This window comes from Salmo salar, chromosome 25, assembly GCF_965601325.2.
Source record: "Salmo salar chromosome 25, fSalSal1, whole genome shotgun sequence".
NCBI lineage: Eukaryota > Metazoa > Chordata > Actinopteri > Salmoniformes > Salmonidae > Salmo > Salmo salar.
This window is the reverse complement of record NC_138315.1, coordinates 41,418,303-41,438,368: the sequence shown is the minus strand read 5'-3', so window position 1 is coordinate 41,438,368 and position 20,066 is coordinate 41,418,303. Positions and strand designations below refer to the sequence as shown.

Here is a 20,066-nt window from a genome sequence, read left to right as displayed (position 1 = left end):
GAGGAGAGCAATATGGAGATGAGGAGAGTAATATGGAGATGAGGAGAGTAATATGGAGACGAGGAGAGTAATATGGAGACGAGGAGAGTAATATGGAGATGAGGAGAGTAATATGGAGATGAGGAGAGCAATATGGAGATGAGGAGAGTAATATGGAGATGAGGAGAGTAATATGGCGGTGAGGAGAGTAATATGGCGGTGAAGAGAGTAATATGGAGATGAGGAGAGCAATATGGAGATGAGGAGAGTAATATGGAGATGAGGAGAGTAATATGGAGATGAGGAGAGTAATCTAAGTAATCCAATAGGAGGCCAGATGCAGGTTCAGATGCAGATTCTTAAAGTAACTTAAAGCAGCCGGCCTGGTAAATTTCTATGTTCAAAGAAACGTCTCAGAGGAGTTACTGCATGTTGAAAGGTGAGATATTCTCACACACACACACAGGCGCACGCACACACACACACACACACACACACACACACACACACACACACACACACACACACACACACACACACACACACACACACACACACACACACACACACACACACACACACATCAGCCAATCACTATAATCCAAGCCCGGGTACAAAGGCAGGGATATGACATCTTGGTGATTGACACTCTGTACTGTACATATATGGACACTGGCATACCTGGATAAGATGATGAGCACCTGGTTCAGGAGCTCAGCTACCACACCTGACCTAGGGGTACAGGAGGGGGGAGGAGGAGAAAGAGGGGAGGTGAGAGGTTTCAGGATAGCCTAAGGCAACTTAATATGACTTATATCCTGAAACTGCTTAGGCCATACAGACAATTTACACAGACACACACACACACACTCTCGCTCACTCAGGTGGGAGAGAAGGTGGGAGAGAATTCACACGGTGACAGCTCAGTTGTGACATATGCTCTGAAGTGGTCTGTAGTCTTTGGACATCTATGAGTGTTTGAGTGTGTGTGTGTGCGTCTGTCCGTGCATATGTGTGTGTGTCGGGGGGACGGACTAATCACTCATTCATTTTCAGTAAATAGATCTGTACGTGTGTGTATAAATGGATGTTTCTGTGTAAAGGTTGTGAGTATTAGTGAGTTTTGGTGTTCTGTGATTTTGTGTACGTCAGTCTTTCAGGGCAGCACATCCTCTGTTAGTCCAAGCTGCATGGGTCATCTCTGCAGCTACTATTTATTCATCTATAACATGTTTTTCCTATAGGTCATTGCTGTACGACAATATATTTATTTTATTTAACCTTTATTTAACTAGGCAAGTCAGTTAAGAACAAATTCTTATTTACAATGACGGCCTACCCCGGCCAAACCCAAATACGCTCTAAGCCAGTATACAGTATCTGGTCGGCCCTATACCTGCTAAAACAAAGGTCAAATTAAATAAAAGGTATTGCTCTCTCTTTAAGTCCGATCTCTCTAAGTACATGGCCATCCGGCTGGCCAGCTTCTCTCTGTATAGCTGTGACAGTACATGGCCATCCGGCTGGCCAGCTTCTCTCTGTATAGCTGTGACAGTACATGGCCATCTGGCTGGCCAGCTTTTCTCTGTCTAGTGATTTATTATTCATGGTAATATGTCTGTGTTCTGTTGTAATTGCAGTGTGCTACAGCAGTGGCTGCATCTGATGGAGCACAAATGAATAAATAAATCGGAACGGTGGAGCCATTTGGACGTTTGACATTTACTGATGAGACAATTAAGTGAGCAGCGCACAAACACACAGGCAGCGGTGCAGGAAAACACACACACACACTCCCACAGACAGTTTAAACACACACCCACACTCCCACAGACAGTTTAAACACACACCCACACTCCCACAGACAGTTTAAACACACACCCACACTCCCACAGACAGTTTAAACACACACACACACACACACACACACACATGAAAGATGAACACACACAAACCAATAGTGGAGTTCAAACAAACACACACACGATATACACACAAAAGTACACACACGATGCACACAAAAAAGCACACATAGACGATATACACACAAAAGAGCACACATGATACACACAAAGGCACATACACACAAAAAAGCACACACACACACGATACACACAAAAAAAGCACACACACACTATGCACACAAAAATGCACACACACACGATACACACACAAAAGCACACACACATGATAGACACAGAAAAGCAGACACGATACACACACGATACACACACAAAAGCACACTCGCACACGATACACACGCAAAAGCACACACGACTGCATGCAAACTAATACAAACTATCATGTGATGTCCCCTCGCTAATTTGTACCTTTTTATTTCCCAGGGTCCCGTTCTATTCTGTAAGACACATGGACTCAAAGATATAGGGGCACCAGGTGATGCAGGGGCACCAGGTGATGTAGGGGCACCAGGTGATATAGGGGCACCAGGTGATGTAGGGGCACCAGGTGATGTAGGGGCACCAGGTGATGTAGGGGCACCAGGTGATGTAGGGGCACCAGGTGATGTAGGGGCACCAGGTGATATAGAGGCACCAGGTGATGTAGGGGCACCAGGTGAAATAGGGGCACCAGGTGATGTAGGGGCACCAGGTGATATAGGGGCACCAGGTGATATAGGGGCACCAGGTGATATAGGGGCACCAGGTAAGGTAAGTCTTGGAAAAGTCAGTAAGATACACACACACACAAACACATGCAGCGGCCATGCCTCCCTCCATGGGACTACATATAAATGTGACTTTGCTATTAAGCATCCTAGATATAATATGTATTCATCATGTAAGTGTAGGTCTGAATAATGATTTGACAGATTTAGCAGTCAAGCAAATTAGGCTGCAAGTTTTTCATGAAAGGCTATGAGTTGTCAACACACAAGCAGGCCTATGAGGGAAATATTTAAGTTTCAATTTCCTACATCAAAGCGTATTATTATACATTGAATGTACAAAACATTAAGAACAGCTGCTCTTTCCATCACATAGACCAATGCTTCCCAACCACAGGGGTACTAGGACCCCTGGGGGGTACTTGGCCTATCCACTGGGGGTACTTGAGAAGAGTCATGAGACTCTAGGCCTACTGGTAAAATGCTCTATGAGGGGGTACTACGGGCAAAGCAAAATTCAGTTGGCGGTACAGTAACTGATAAAGGTTGGGAACCACTGACATAGACTGACCAGGTGAATCCAGGTGAAAGCTATGATCCCTTATTGATGTAACTTGTTAAATCCACTTCAATCAGTGTAGATGAAGGTGATGAGACAGGTTAAAGAAGGATTTTTAAGCCCTGAGACAATTGAGATCTATGCCATTCAGATGGTGAATGGACAAGACAAAAGATTTAAGCACCTTTGAACGTGGTATGGTAGTAGGTGGCAAGCGGCCTGGTATGTATCAAGAATTGCAACACTGCTGAGTTTTTCACCCTCAACAGTTTCCCATGTGTATCAAAAATGGTCCACCACCCAAATGACATCCAGCCAACTTGACACAACTGTGGGAAGCATTGGAGTCAACATGGGCCAGCATCCCTGTGAAACGCTTTGGACACCTTGTAGACTCCATGCGCGACGAACTGAGGACAAGGTATTATTCATGTTTAGGAAGGCTTCAAATAAACTCTTGGTTGATCCCAAACACTCAAAGGCGCTATATTTCACGCTAGGTTACAACCTCAAAGCGAAAGAGACATCGAGACTCCACCCACCACTCTCATGCTGAGGCTGCATGAAAAAGGCTTCTGACAATGTGAGACGACACCGAATGTGCAGCTTTCATGAATCTGATTTCAAACAGCGCTGTGAAACCGGACCACTGCCCACACAGCTCGGTTAACGGAGGAAAAAACGGACACTAGCCTGCCTTCTAAAACAATGAAGACTGGCACATTTCCTAGGTAAGGCTTTAATGGCTCCCCGCAGGATTTGCAGGCAGTTGCTCCTCACGCTTCAGAGCGCTTTGTGCTAACAGCCCGCGGTAGACTACATTGTAATGACGAGCAGTCACTTGGCAAAATATGTGGCTACAAGAGATTCAGCCAGCGGTCGATTTGGTTTTTAGAATGGACATATAAATAAAACATAATTAAGCAAGAATATTCAATAGCAAATAAATAGCCTGAACGGTTTAGGTTAACGGGTTTATCTTTGCACGGTCAGAATGATGAAAGGACCATAGCCAACTGCACCGTTAAATTGTTTTTATCCTAGGCTATCAACATCAATCACGAGCACTACTACTTGATAGATTTAGAACAACCTTTGGATCATAAATAAAGCATGCAATACCTCGTGCGACAACATTGTAGCCAAGTCACACATTTAAACCACAGCCTACTTTGTATGGAATCTTTACGTAAATATTTGCCTGTTCATAGCTGTCCAATTGTATTACGCCTTCCTGTGTTTTACTCATTTGAGTTTAACACAGTACTGTTAGCTCATGAAATTAGACAATTTCATTTATTTAGACTGCATGTTAAATGAGCACTATTAGGCCAGAAGTTCCACAAATGTGTGTGTGTGTGTGTGGTGAAACCCTGTCTGTGGCATAAGAAGTACGTTTGATTAAGGAGGACCATACCTTTCTATAATGTGAGATTGGAGGTGTCCTGTCCTCTATCCAACTAACGTTACTAAAATCAAATCAAATTGTATTTGTCACATACACATGGTTAGCAGATGTTAATGCGAGTGTAGCGAAATCCTTGTGCTTCTAGTTCTGACAGTGTAGTAATATCTAACAAGTAATCTAACAATTCCCCAACAACTACCTAATACACACATCTAAAGGGGTGAATGACAATATGTACATGTAAGTATATGGATGAGCGATGGCCGAGCGGCATAGGCAAGGTGCAATAGATGGTATAAAATACAGTATATACATGTGATATGAGTAATGTAAGATATGTACACATTATTAAAGTGGCATTATTTAGAGTGCATTGTTTAAAGTGACTAGTGATCCATTTATTAAAGTGGCCAGTGACTGGGTCTCAATGTAGGCAGCAGCCTCTCTGAGTTAGTGATTGCTGTTTAGAGGTCTGATGGCCTTGAGATAGAAGCTGTTTTTCAGTCTCTCGGTCCCAGCTTTGATGCACCTGTATCGCCATCTGGATGATAGCGGGGTGAACAGGCAGTGGCTTGGGTGGTTGTTGTCCTTGATGATCTTTTCGGCCTTCCTGTGACATCGGGTGCTGTAGGTGTCATGGAGGGCAGGTAGTTTGCCCCCGGTGATGCGTTGTGCAGACCGCACTACCCTCTGGGTGTAATGGCTGTCGTGAGAGAGAGTAGACCAAGGTGCAGCGGAGTTAGTGTTCATCATTGAATATTTATTTAATTGACGAAAGAACACTATACAAAAATAAGAAAACCGACAGCCAAACAGTCCTGTCAAGTGCAAAACACTAACAGAAACAATTACCCACAAAACCCCAACGGAAAAACAGGCACTTATGTGTGATTGTAACGCCCTGGCCATAGATTGGGTTTTTTGTTCTTTATTTTGGTTAGGCCAGGGTGTTACATTGGGTGGGCGTTCTATGTTTTTGTATTTATTTGTTTTGGGCCGTGTGTGGCTCCCAACCAGGCACAGCTGAAGTTCGTTGTTGTTGATTGGGAGTCACACATAAGTGCATGTTTTCCGTTGGGGTTTTGTGGGTAATTGTTTCTGTTTAGTGTTTTGCACCTGACAGGACTGTTTGGCTGTCAGTTTTCTCGTTTTGTTTTGTATAGTGTTCTTTCTGCTATTAAATATTCAATGATGAACACTAACTCCGCTGCACCTTGATCTACTCTCTCTCACGACAGCCCTTACAGTAGAGAAATTCTGAAAAAGAAATGTTAAACAATAAAACAAAATCTGTTTGGTTTATATTTGTTTTGCTTTCCATTATTTAGATGCTAGCTTGAAAAATGGGTGTCTGATTATTTCTGGCTGGATACTCTGCTGACATAATCTAATGTTTTGCTTTCGTTGTAAAGCCTTTTTGAAATTGGACAGTGTGGTTAGATAAAGGAGAGTCTTGTCTTTAAAATGGTGTAAAATAGTCATATGTTTGAAAAATTGAAGTTTTCGGATTTTCGAGGAATTTGTAATTCGCGCCACGCCCTATCATTGGATATTGGAGCGGTGTTCCGCTAGCGGAACATCTAGATGTAAGAGGTTAATATAAGGAATTTGAAATGATTTATACTTTTACTTTTGATACTTATATGTATTTTAGCAATTACATTTACTGTTGATTCTTAAGTATATTTAAAAGCAAATACTTTTACTTGTCATAGTCCCTGTAAGTAGGTGGCAGGGAAGTCAGGCGCAGGAGAAAACAGAGTGGTTAAAAATTGAATATTTATTTACAAAAAAACAACGTAGAAAAATAATCCGGGTAAAACAATAACCCGTCGCACACCGATACAGAAACAACACGTACATAACAAACAAACAATCACCGACAGAGAAATGAGGGGAAGCAGAGGGTTAAATACACAACATATAATTACTGGGATATGAAACAGGTGTGTAAAGAGACCAGACAAAACCAATGGAAAATGAAAAACTGATCAATGGTGGCTAGAAGGCCGGTGACGTCGATCGCCGAACACCACCCGAACAAGGAAAACTTCAGTAGAAGTCGTGACATTACTCTAGTATTTTGCCGGGTGACTTTTACTTGAGTTTACTTGAGGGCTAACTTCAAGTTGGCTTGAAGTTGCTCTATTTTCTGGTCTCGTCCAAGAGGCAAGTGCAATTCCACCCCTGCTGTAAAATGTAGTGAAAGTTATTTATTTTTGTCCTTCATGTATTCTATTGAGTAGCCTTGATTATATCATATCTATAGGGCAAAGAGTGTTTCCTGACACACTATTGGTGTGTCTGCGCCATAATAAATGTAATCTATGGGTGAATGGTTCAAATCAAATTGGATTTGATCTCCTTCATTCAGTTCCGTTCAACACAGTGGCCATGCCAGTCCTGTGGACATTCAATGGGGGTTTGGCAGGCGGTCGTTGGCAGCTCACGCCCATCCTGGGAACCACGCTGTCCGTGCCAGGAGATGGGTGATTCGGACCATTTCAACCGTATCATTATTGGCTTTAACAGTTGTTTGAATCAAACCCAACAGTGTTATGGTCCATTATATTAGACAAATTGAACGAAGTGCCGGTAGTTACGTCATTTTGAGAGAAATTATGAGAAATGAAAGCACACAAGTGCCAAGGACGAAGAGTTTTAGGAATTATCCCCATAAGCTAGCTAACAGTTTTGGTTTGTGTGTGTGTGTGTGTGTGTGTGTGTGTGTGTGTGTGTGTGTGTGTGTGTGTGGTAGAGGCTTTGAAGTGGTCGAATTCCTTGTTTCTTTGTCTGGGATCTACAGACAGGTCTAGGTTTGTTTTAGAACAGTGAGACATTTTTATTAAATCGTCTAATAAATCAAAACCAAGACTCATCTGAGGTGAGGAATGTAAGAAACATGATTTCAGTGTAATATATTCAGCAGCATACACCAATCTATTTTTGGATCAACCTACAGTCCTTGAACCAACAGCATTTCTAAGGTGATGTGTGATGAATACAAAAACAATGAGTAAAACCCCCATACCAAAACAAAGTGTGAGTCACAGTTACACTCTTTTGAAATGGTGTCCTTCTGCAGCATGGGGAAGGTGAACCCCAGAGGGCTTTTACTGATTGTGGTTGCTGAGGGAACTCTGCTACCTTGGTAGTGTGTTCTTTGTAGTGATGGGGCAAAAAATCAATAGTTCAGTGTCACAATGTTATTTTAGACGATGATATATCAATACTTGTTTCTCATGGCTCACATAACAGTGAGCAATATGTTTGGAACATCGAATCGCATTAAAATCGCAGTATCGGATCACAATACATATTTGTAGAATTGTGATACAAAAATAATTGCAATACAAATTTTATCAGCTACTAAGTATCATGGTAATATTGTATAGTGAGGTCCCTGGCAATTCTCAGCCCAAGTTATTTGTGTGCAGCTGGACAGTTTAATGTGTGTGTCTTTGTATTGTTGATGAATGACAACAGGGGTGTGTCTGTGTTAAATTATAACAGTGGTGGGTGTTTGTAGGTTGTTGAGTTACAACAGTGGTGGGTGTTTGTATTGTTGAGTTATAGCAGTGGTGTGTGTTTGTATTGTTGAGTTATAACAGTGGTGTGTGTTTGTATTGTTGAGTTATAACAGTGGTGTGTGTTTGTATTGTTGAGTTATTGAGTTAGAACAGTGGTGGGTGTTTGTATTGTTGAGTTATAGCAGTGGTGTGTGTTTGTATTGTTGAGTTATAACAGTGGTGGGTGTTTGTATTGTTGAGTTATAGCAGTGGTGTGTGTTTGTATTGTTGAGTTATAACAGTGGTGTGTGTTTGTATTGTTGAGTTATAGCAGTGGTGGGTGTTTGTATTGTTGAGTTATAGCAGTGGTGTGTGTTTGTATTGTTGAGTTATAGCAGTGGTGGGTGTTTGTATTGTTGAGTTATAACAGTGGTGTGTGTTTGTATTGTTGAGTTATAGCAGTGGTGGGTGTTTGTATTGTTGAGTTATAACAGTGGTGTGTGTTTGTAGGTTGTTGAGTTATAACAGTGGTGGGTGTTTGTATTGTTGAGTTATAACAGTGCTGGGTGTTTGTATTGATGAGTTATAACAGTGGTGTGTGTTTGTATTGTTGAGTTATAACAGTGGTGTGTGTTTGTATTGTTGTTGAGTTATAACAGTGGTGTGTGTTTGTATTGTTGTTGAGTTATAACAGTGGTGTGTGTTTGTAGATTGTTGAGTTATAACAGTGGTGTGTGTGTTTTGTATTGTTGAGTTATAGCAGTGGTGTGTGTTTGTATTGTTGAGTTATAACAGTGGTGTGTGTTTGAATCGAACCCACAACCCTGGCGTTGCACACACCATGCTCTACCAACTGAGCCACAGGGGGGCTCAGTTGAGTGATAACAGTGGTGGGTGTTTGTATTGTTGAGTTATAACAGTGGTGTGTGTTTGTATTGTTGAGTTATAGCAGTGGTGTGTGTTTGTATTGTTGAGTTATAACAGTGGTGTGTGTTTGTATTGTTGAGTTATAACAGTGGTGGGTGTTTGTGTTGTTGAGTTATAACAGTGGTGTGTGTTTGTAGGTTGTTGAGTTATAACAGTGGTGTGTGTTTGTATTGTTGAGTTATAGCAGTGGTGTGTGTTTGTATTGTTGAGTTATAACAGTGGTGTGTGTTTGTATTGTTGAGTTATAACAGTGGTGTGTGTTTGTATTGTTGAGTTATAACAGTGGTGTGTGTTTGTATTGTTGAGTTATAGCAGTGGTGTGTGTTTGTATTGTTGAGTTATAGCAGTGGTGTGTGTTTGTATTGTTGAGTGATAGCAGTGGTGTGTGTTTGTATTGTTGAGTGATAGCAGTGGTGTGTGTTTGTGTTGTTGAGTTATAACTAGAGGTCGACTGATTAATTGGCCTGATTAATCAGCCTAGGGACGATTTCAAGTTTTCATAACAATCGGTAATGGGCCTTATGGCCGATTACATTGCAATCCACGAGGAGACTGCATGGCAGGCTGACCCCCTGTTACGCGAGTGCAGCATCTAATGGACCTTGTGGCTGCAAGGAGCCAAGGTAAGTTGCTAGCTTGCATTCATCTTATCTTATGAAAAACAATCAAGGTTTTTATCACAGCCAGACGGTAGCACTGGTTTGACTCATTGATTGATTAACAAGCCTTGTTCAAGATAAGTTTTTATCTTAAATGGGCAAGCACAGACATTACATCCTATGAGTGCCAATACACACAACACCTGATTCATGTTCTTTTAAATCCACAATTTGGATCCCTCCACAGCCTCAGAAGATCTAGATAATTTTTTGAACCTCTCTGGATTACAATCAAATTATGATAATCCATTATGATATTACGTATTGGATCACAAAAAAATAAATATATTTTCCATTACCGTGCAGTTTAACAGCAAAATGGTCTGACAGTAATCATATCCCGAAGGAAATAAATATATTTATATATTTTAATAGAAAGTTATCAGAAATAGATAAGATCTTGCTAGATGGAAAGGGAAATACCTGTCTCTTTGTGGAAAAATCCCTGATTATATCTTTAGTCATTTCCCAGTTTAGCTATTTTCTTATGGCCTGTCACATCCTGACCAGAAAAGGGGTCATTTTGTTATTGTAGTTGGTCAGGACGTGGCAGGGGTGTGTTTGTTTTGTGTGTTTCGGGTTTTTTGGGGTTATATTCTATGTTAATATATTTCTATGTTTGTTCTAGTTCTTATATTTCTATGTTTAGTTTATTGGGCTGACCTTCAATTGGAGCCAGCTGTTCCTCATTGCCTCTAATTGAAGGTCCTATTTAGTAGGGGTGTTTTTCTAAGGGTTTTGTGGGTAGTTGTTACGTGTATAGCTGGTTAGCCTTACAGGACTGTTTTTGTCGTTGTTTGTTATTTTTTGTTCTAAGTGTTCACGTTTATCCAAATAAAAAGGAAGATGAGCACGATACCCGCTGCGCCTTGGTCCACTTTTTACGACAAATGTGACATGGCCCTGCCTACACCTAATGACTTGTTTTTTAAATTATACGAACAAAAAAGATCAAATGTTATTTGGAATAGCAGGCAAGACTAAATTAAATGGGCCTATTTATATAATTAATATTAATTCGGAGGGCAGCAATTATTAAAGCATTAGACTTCTCACTAAAGGCTGCAGTCATACAAAAGCTATACTTAAATCCAAACGGGTTCTCTAGCAGATTAGTAATGGCCCACCCCATGTTCAAGAATGGCCTTTTTCCCTTTATTCAGATTACAACCTCTCACTTTCCATTATTTGAAAAGGAAATAATCTCCAAAATATCGCTATTTTTAAAACAAGCCATAGAAAGTTGGTTGCTATTTCAGTTTAATCCACCAGAAAAGACAGAACAAATATTATAGTAAAACTCAAATATACTAATTGATTTAAAATATTTATATATTTAATATTTTTGTGAAAAAATGTAAAAACGGCAATCTTTTTAAAATATATCATAAATAGGACTAGTGGAGTTGTCACACATGAAGCTAACAAAAATATATGGAAATGTCTCCTCTATCCAAAATGACATCCAACTAATTACATCATTTCTGCAAAAATGGATGAGGCAAGTGGAAGGGGGAAGGAACTTGTTTGTCGGCGCTGTATTAAAGACCAAAACTGGTAAAAGAAAATTGGCATAAATAAAAAAGTATACCAGTTTCACTTAAGGTCCAAAAAATGGACAGCTGTGCCATACAGGTTTCAAAATAGTTCACATTATTCATGTTTCATTCGGAACTATCCGTAATCATGGTAGCATCCATATTAATGTACAAGTGTTTACAAACATATTCTTATTTAGAACAAAAGTGACTCCAAAATGACACAATACATTATTTACCATTCATTTCTATTGGGGGAAAAAAATATCTGAAACACAACCAAAAACAAACAGCATTAGCCATGTCAAAATGCACAAAATTGCAGGAAATTAGCTTTAGCACTGCACAATGTTTTCTCAGCTCCATGTCAAAGGTGTCAAATCACAGGAAAGGTTTTTTAAATCCATAACATTTTCTGTCAGCTCCAAGGCAAAATGTGTAGAATTTCAGAAAAGGTGCTTTAAAAATGCAAACAATTCTCCACAAGGCCAAGCTGGGGGGCCTCTAAAATGTTCTCTAAAATTCAGTCGTGCCAACCGTGCCCATTGCCACGCCCCCTGCCACACCCACCACCTAAGCCCCTTTTTGATCCAGAGAAAACCCTGGAAGATAACAGAACAGAAGACAGACAAGACAAGAGTCCAGGCAGTGCATGGTCTCTCGTGTAATTACGACCTTCACAGCGCACCCTCTCTCTGATAAATCACACATCTTTTAATGACAGCCTTTGGGCTGCGGAGACAGACCGCTGAGTGCTCTCAAACGCAGCCTGGTCAGGAACAAGGTCCTGTGAAAGGATCCCAGCTCTACAGCAGCACTACATCTCCAATTCTGGCCCATAAATACAGGGGCTGGCAGCGGCACAGACATTTGAAGAAGTGGACTGAGTCAACTCACAGGGACACTTAAAGGACACTTCCCCCTGGCCGCTATGCGCCGTTCTCATCGTCCTCTGGAGGGCCATTTGGGAGTAATGACCATAGGAAGGGTGACCATCCGTAAACGCTCTGGGGGACCAGAATATCTCAGGTGACCTCACCCAGGGGAGTGGACTGTCTGGAGGCGATGACAGAGAAAAAAGCTGTTTGTGACAGTAGGAAAATAATGTTATGCCTCCCGAGTGGCGCAGCGGTCTGAGGCACCGCATCGTAGTGAGGTTTGACATTATTATATGTTTGGATAGAAAATGTTTTCAAATCCTGCAACACCGCAGGACAAGACGTCTAAGAAGTTGTCTTAGCCTGGAAGGCTGGGAAACTTAGCCATCTATTTTGATTGACTACGGCCCGTAATAAATTACCACTAATCACAGGACAAGAGACAGTCAATTACATAAGGGGCTTAGACGGGCTCGGATAACCTCTGATAGCCCCGGAGGTGAAGTGCGTGCACACACACACAGGTGCTCAAACATTATGTTCCAGCGAGAAGTTAACAGGATTTGAGCTGATTACATCACAGGCTTTCACATGTTAGGGTTAGCAGACTATACGAGGGTGTGTGGTTTCACTAAACTACGACCACAGAACACGACCGCTGAACTAGGATGCACATCTCTTCTGACAGCTTGACCTCTCTCTGCCAACTAGATGCATCTAGAAAAAGTAGTTTTTCCTGCTCTAGTTGTATTGCCCGAACTGGTCTTTACATAGACAGTATACCACACTGAAAAACAGATGAATTACACCTCCTGTCACCTAATAGAAAGACACAACAGCTAAACAAACGTCCCACTAAAGCTCCTATATGACTTCTCAGGGTGTTTATAACCAATTATTACTGTCTATGGCCCTCATGTCCTCATCCTCCTCCCCTCTCACACATACACAGAGACAGACAGACAGACAGAGTGAGGGCCACAGCTGGTCTTGGTGACTGCAACCCTCCTCCTTTGAAGGCTGGGCTCATATAACCGCTGCTCTTAAACCATAACCCTCCAATTAAGGACAGATATCTCTGCCCGTGTACTTGCACAAATCTTCAGACAAAATAGCCGAATGTTTCCTTTTCTACTGTACAGTGGCCCTGTAGTAACAGCATTATCCTGCTATTCAGAGCTGATGGGGAGGGGAAAGTCATGATAAGGTAATGTGCTGTACTGTAATGTGCTGTACTGTAATGTACTGTACTGTAATGTGCTGTACTGTAATGTAATGTACTGTAATGTGTTGTTCTGTAATGTGCTGTACTGTAATGTTCTGTAATGTACTGTAATGTGCTGTACTGTAATGTTCTGTAATGTAATGTACTGTACTGTAATGTGCTGTACTGTAATGTGCTGTACTGTAATGTACTGTACTGTACTGCATGAGCTATGCTGCGCTGAATATCCTAGTATCACACATCTGTCCCTCAGAGGACATCAGCAAAGAGTGTCCTTCTGTAGTTATACTGGGGGGTTGTGAGGTGGGGTGTGTGTGTGCAGGGGAGAGGTAGCACTGCACACCTGTGGGCTTTACAACACCCCCCCCCCCCCCCCCCCCCCCCCCCAGGGGGAGCGTGGCCCAGCCCGTTCACCCCCATAAATAGCCAGCTACAAAGAGAAAGAGGTGCCAGCCTGCATGCCACTATAATGAGCTAGAAAATATGTTCTGGAACACTAATGCAGATGTTCTGTTGTGGAGATCACAGCCCTTCAGGGGAGCTGCTGCTGCTGTGTGTGTACGTGTGTTAGGGCTGGGCGGTATACCGTATTTTTATTAAATAATGGTATTGATGCACGGACAGGTTTGGGTTTTTACTTTACATTCTATAACAGTATTTCAATGTTTGGTTTGTTAAATGTGATACGCAACACTGACACGTGTCATGTCTGTTTTTATATTTGGTTTGCTACTTCAGTCATCTGTCTCCCTATTTTTCCGGATGCTAAATGCCGCTTACCACACTAAGCCCTGCCCAGTCATTGATGGAGAGAGCAGTTTCTCAACCACAGAGTCACGAGCACTTTATTGCAGTTCACTCTGCATGTAGTGATGGGAAGTGTCTCTTTATACTGACACATATCTTTGACTGGTTCAAGCAAAAAAAAAACAAATGGACTCATTTTGTTAATTTCAGTCAGTGATGCCCAGAGCATGCAGGATCACCCACCGGCGAATGACCAACTGATAACTTGAAAGAGTCATTATTCTACAAGCCTCTCATTCACGTGTCGTTCACCATAAGGGGCTTATTGGAGATGTCATTTGTGACTGAGACTTGTAAAAGTGTGCTTTAAAAGAATGTACATGTGTTGATTGCTACAAATACAGTTATTTCTTGATACATTTGTAACGAGGTCTAGTTTTGGCCGCAACCGGACGAGATTGTGAAAGACTCTTGTCGGAATGCTTCACTGCCATGAGGGTGAGAAACACATATTGTTCCAACTGCAGCGCCCCAAATGATTCGTATGAGTTTGTTGAGCAGAGGCTGTGTGCATGTTTTGATTCTACAAAGCTGTGACCCTCCTAACGTTCTAGAATGAATTGCATTCATTCTGGCACCATGCGATCAATTAGCAGTTGTAAACATGTATTATTCTTCTCTATAGTGAATGAAGCATGATCTATGTTATAGTTGTTGGTCGGAGCACGTCCTTTGGAGCCACTGAGCCGGAGGATGGAGTATTAATCATGCTGTAGTCATTGAGGCCAGCAGGTCAAACGAACTAACGACTAAAATGAACGAGTTACTCAGAAAAACGGATCATGACTCTCGAGTCAGTAAAAAGAGTTGTGCAACTTGCGAACGATTCGTTCTTTTTGAACATCACTATCTGCATGGTCAGATGAATGGAACAAGATGTCGGGGATAAGCTGCTGTCCACAAGTGTTATATAATTACACTGGGGCTGGGCGATATCCAATTCATTTCAATGTATGTTTACGATGTTCCAAATGCCTGTATCGCAAGAAGATTTTCTTTCTATACAATTTTCTTTAGGAGATTTTATATTTTTGGTCTCGTGTCCTTCGCTCTTTCTGTGCTTTGTGCACCTTCCCACTCACTCACAGACACCATAGTGTTAACTTTTCAACAATCCTTTTGAAATCAGAGCAACTACAATTTAACATCAAGAGCAAAATCTGCATTAGAGAAAGTTTGTTTAAATTTTTTTCTCTCGAGATATTGTGATTTGCCCATAAGTTATGAGAGCTGCACATTCTGTCACTGACTGATCGCACAGCTCCATCTCCATCTCTCTCCTCTCTTGGGGCACTGAATAACTGCTGATCCCACATTATAACAGACCCCAAGAGTTTAGATGATTTAAAACACACACACCCTTATTATAACTCAACAATACAAACACACACCACTGCTATAACTCAACAATACAAACACACACCACTGCTATAACTCAACAATACAAACACACACCACTGTTATAACTCAACAATACAAACACACACCACTGTTATAACTCAACAATACAAACACACACCACTGTTATCACTCAACAATACAAACACACACCACTGTTATAACTCAACAATACAAACACACACCACTGTTCTAACTCAACAATACACACACCACTGTTCTAACTCAACAATACAAACACACACCACTGTTCTAACTCAACAATACAAACACCCACCACTGTTATAACTCAACAATACAAACACACACCACTGTTATAACTCAACAATACAAACACACACCACTGCTATAACTCAACAATACAAACACACACCACTGCTATAACTCAACAATACAAACACACACCACTGCTATAACTCAACAATACAAACACACACCACTGCTATAACTCAACAATACAAACACACACCACTGTTCTAACTCAACAATACACACACCACTGTTCTAACTCAACAATACAAACACCCACCACTGTTATAACTCAACAATACAAACACACACCACTGTTATAACTCAACAATACAAACACACACCACTGTTCTAACTCAACAATACACACACCACTGTTCTAACTCAACAATACAAACACCCACCACTGTTATAACTCAACAATACAAACACACACCACTGTTATAACTCAACAATACAAACACACACCACTGTTATAACTCAACAATACAAAACACCCACCACTGTTCTAACTCAACAACCTACAAACACACACCACTGTTATAACTCAACAATACAAACACCCACCACTGTTATAACTCAACAATACAAACACACACCACTGCTATAACTCAACAATACAAACACCCACCACCGCTATAACTCAACAACCTACAAACACACACCACTGCTATAACTCAACAACCTACAAACACACACCACTGCTATCACTCAACAATACAAACACCCACCACTGTTATAATTCAACAACCTACAAACACACACCACTGTTATAACTTAATATCAATAATACCGTAAGTCATAACATAACAGTAATAATATAACCATAACAGTAATAAATCATAACATAATAACATCTAACTTTAATAACATAACAGTACAAACACAATACCAGTAATAACAACCATAACAGTAATAATATAACTGTAATAACAGTACTAACATAATAGCAGTAATGTCATAACAGTAATATCCTAACATTACTAACATAACCATAACAGTAATAACAAACACAGTAACAGTAATAACAAACAGTAACAGTACAACAGACCAATAGTAATAACATAACAGTAATAACAGCCATAATAACAGTAATAACCATAATAAGTCGCAAGATAAAAACAGTAATAAGTTAACCATAATAACAGTAACATAACAGCCACAATAACACTAACATAACTATAATGACAGTAACAACATAACAGTACTAAAATATAACAGTAATAATTTTAATATAAATAACATAATTACTATAATAACAGTACTGACCATAATAACAATATCATATCAGTACTAACAGTAATATCATAACAGTAATGACATGATAACCATAATAACAGTAATGACATGATAACCTTAATGACATGATAACCATAATAACAGTAGTAGATCAGCTCATTATGTTAGATCAAATCGCTTTCCTGAAACATCATGAGACCCTACCAGAGATTATGTAACCACATGGATGGGTGTGGGTTTTTCAAAGCAAGAGATGGCGAGTAAGCGTGCACTGCATTCTCTGTGTGTGATTGGAAGTGTGTGTATGTGCACTAGGCTGTGTCTGTGTGTGTGTCTCCTTGTGGCTGGCACCTAGCATGTGGAGCTGAGCTCACACTGCAGGGCACTGAGACCCACAGCTCATTCCAGCCATCACACCGCCTGCCACTCAAACACAGCACATACAGCCTAGTGCACATACGGTGCCTTCAGAAAGTATTGACTTATTCCACCTTTTATTGTTACAGCCTGAATTCAAAATGGCTTAAATGTATTTTTTGCTCACCCATCTACACACAATACCCAATAATGACAAAGCGAAATCATGTATTTACACATTTTTGCAAATCTATTGAAAATAAAATACAGAAATCTAATTTACGTACGGTGCATTCGGAAAGTATTCAGACCCCTTCCCTTTTTCCTCATTTTGTTAAGTTAAAGCTTATTATAACATATATTAAATAGTTTTTTCCCCTCATCAATCTACACACAATACCCCATAATGACAAAGAGAAAACCAGTTTGCACATTTATTAAACCCAAAAAACAGATACCTTATTTACATAAGTATTCAAACCCTTTGCTGTGAGACTTGAAATTGAGCTCTGGTGCATCCTGTTTCCATTGATCATCCTTGATGTTTTTACAACTTGATTGGAGTTCACCTGTGGCAAATTCAATTGATTGTACATTATTTGGTTAGGCACACACCTGTCTATATAAGGTCCCACAGTTGACAGTGCATTTCAGAGCAAAAACCAAGCCATGAGATTGAAGGAATTGTCTGTAGAGCTCCGAGACAGGATTGTGTCGAGGCACAGATCTGGGGAAGGGTACCAAAAAATGGCTGTAGCATTGAAGGTCCCCAGAACACAGTGGCCTCTTAAATGGAAGAAGTTTGGAACCACCAAGATGCTTCCTAGAGCTGGCTGCCCGGCCAAACTGGGCAATCAAGGGAGAAGGAACTTGGTCAGGGAGGTGACCAAGAACCTGATGGTCACTCTGACAGAGCTCTAGAGTTCCTCTGTGGAGATGGAAGAACATTTCAGAAGGACAACCATCTCTGCAGCACTCTACCAATCAGGCGTTTATGGTAGAGGGACCAGACGGAAGCCACTCCTCAGTTAAAGGTACATGACAGCCCGCTTGGAGTTTGCCAAAAGGCACCTAAAGGACTCTCAGACCATGAGAAACAAGATTCTCTGGTCTGATGAAACCAAGATTGAACTCTTTGGCCTGAATGCCAAGCGTTACGTCTGGAGGAAACCTGGCACCATCCCTACGGTGAAGAATGGTGGTGGCAGCTGTGGGGATGTTTTTCAGCGGCAGGGGCTGGGAGACTAGTTAGGATCCAGGGAAAGATAAATGGAGCAAAGTACAGAGAAATCCTTGATGAAAACCTGTTCCAGAGCGCTCAGGACCTCAGACTGGGGCGAAGGTTCACTTTCCAACAGGACAACAACCCTAAGCACAAAGCCAAGACAACGCAGGAGTGGCTTCGGGGCAAGTCTCTGAATGTCCTTGAGTGGTCCAGCCAGAGCCCGGACTTGAACCCGATCGAACATCTCTGGAGAGACCTGAAAACAGCTGTGAAGCGACACTCCCAATCCAACCTGACAGATCTTGGGAGGATCTGCAGAGAAGAATGGGAGAAACTCCCCAAATACAGGTGTGCCAAGCTTGTAGCATCATACTCAAGAAGACTTGAGGCTGTAATCACTGCCAAAGGTGCCAAAACAAATTTCTGAGTGAAGGGTTTGAATACTTATGTAAATGTGATATCATTGTAAAAAAAATGTTTATACATTTGCAGTACAGTCTTACCTGTTTTTGCTTTGTCATTGAAAAAATACAATTTAATCAATTTTAGAATAAGTCTGTAACGTAACAAAATGTGTAAAATGTCAAGGGGTCTGAATGCTTTCGAATGCACTAAGTATTCACACCGCTGAGTCAATACGTTATAATCACAGCTGTGAATCTTTCTGGGTAAGTCTCTAAGAGCTTTGCACACTTGGTACAATATTTGCCCATTTTTCTTTTGAGAATTCTTCAAGCTCTGTCAAATTGTTTGTTGATCATTACTAGCGAACCATTTTAAAGTCTTGCCATAGATTTTCAAGCAGACTTAAGTCAAAACTGTAACTCTGCCACTCTGGAACATTCACTGTCGTCTTGGTAAGCAACTCCAGTGTAGATTTGGCCTTGTGTTTTAGGTTATTGTCCTGCTGAAAGGTGAATCCCGGTTTTCCTCTCTGATTTTGCCTGTGCTTAGCTTAGTTTATTTTTTATCCTGAAACACTCCCTTGTCCTTAATTATTACAAACATGATGTAGCCACCACTATGTTTGAAAATACAGAGAGGGGTACTCAGTATTGTGCTGTATTGGATTTGCCCCAAACATAACACTTTGTACACATTTTTCGCTATATTACTTTATATATATATATATATATATATATATATATATATATTTTTTTTTTTTACTTTTCACTTTGTCAATTAGGTTAGTATTGTGGAGTAACTACAATGTTCTTGATCCATCCTCAGTTTTCTTCTATCACAGCCATTAACCTCTATGGGCTAGGTGGGACGCTTGCGTCCCACCTACTCAACAGCCAGTGTAATCCCGTGGCGCGTTATTCAAATTCCTCAAATGCAAAAACTTCAATTTTTCAAACATATGACTATTTTACACCATTTTAAAGATAAGACTCTCGTTAATCTAACCACACTGTCCGATTTCAAAAAGGCTTTACAACGAAAGCAAAACATTAGATTATGTCAGCAGAGTACCCAG

At 40.8% G+C, this 20,066-nt stretch overlaps 1 protein-coding gene across 3 annotated transcripts in view; it reads left to right on the top strand.

Annotated features, from left to right (window-relative positions):
• Nucleotides 1–3,518: 3,518 nt before the first annotated feature.
• LOC106586768 (beta-galactoside alpha-2,6-sialyltransferase 2) overlaps nucleotides 3,519–20,066 on the top strand; it is a 112,550-nt gene continuing 96,002 nt past the window's right edge. The window contains exon 1 of one of the 3 annotated variants that reach the window (XM_082969157.1): nucleotides 3,519–3,898. The gene's annotated coding sequence lies outside the window, so the exon portion shown is untranslated. The remainder of the gene's footprint in view (nucleotides 3,899–20,066) is intronic. The other 2 variants (XM_082969158.1, XM_014174374.3) reach the window with 2 other exon arrangements.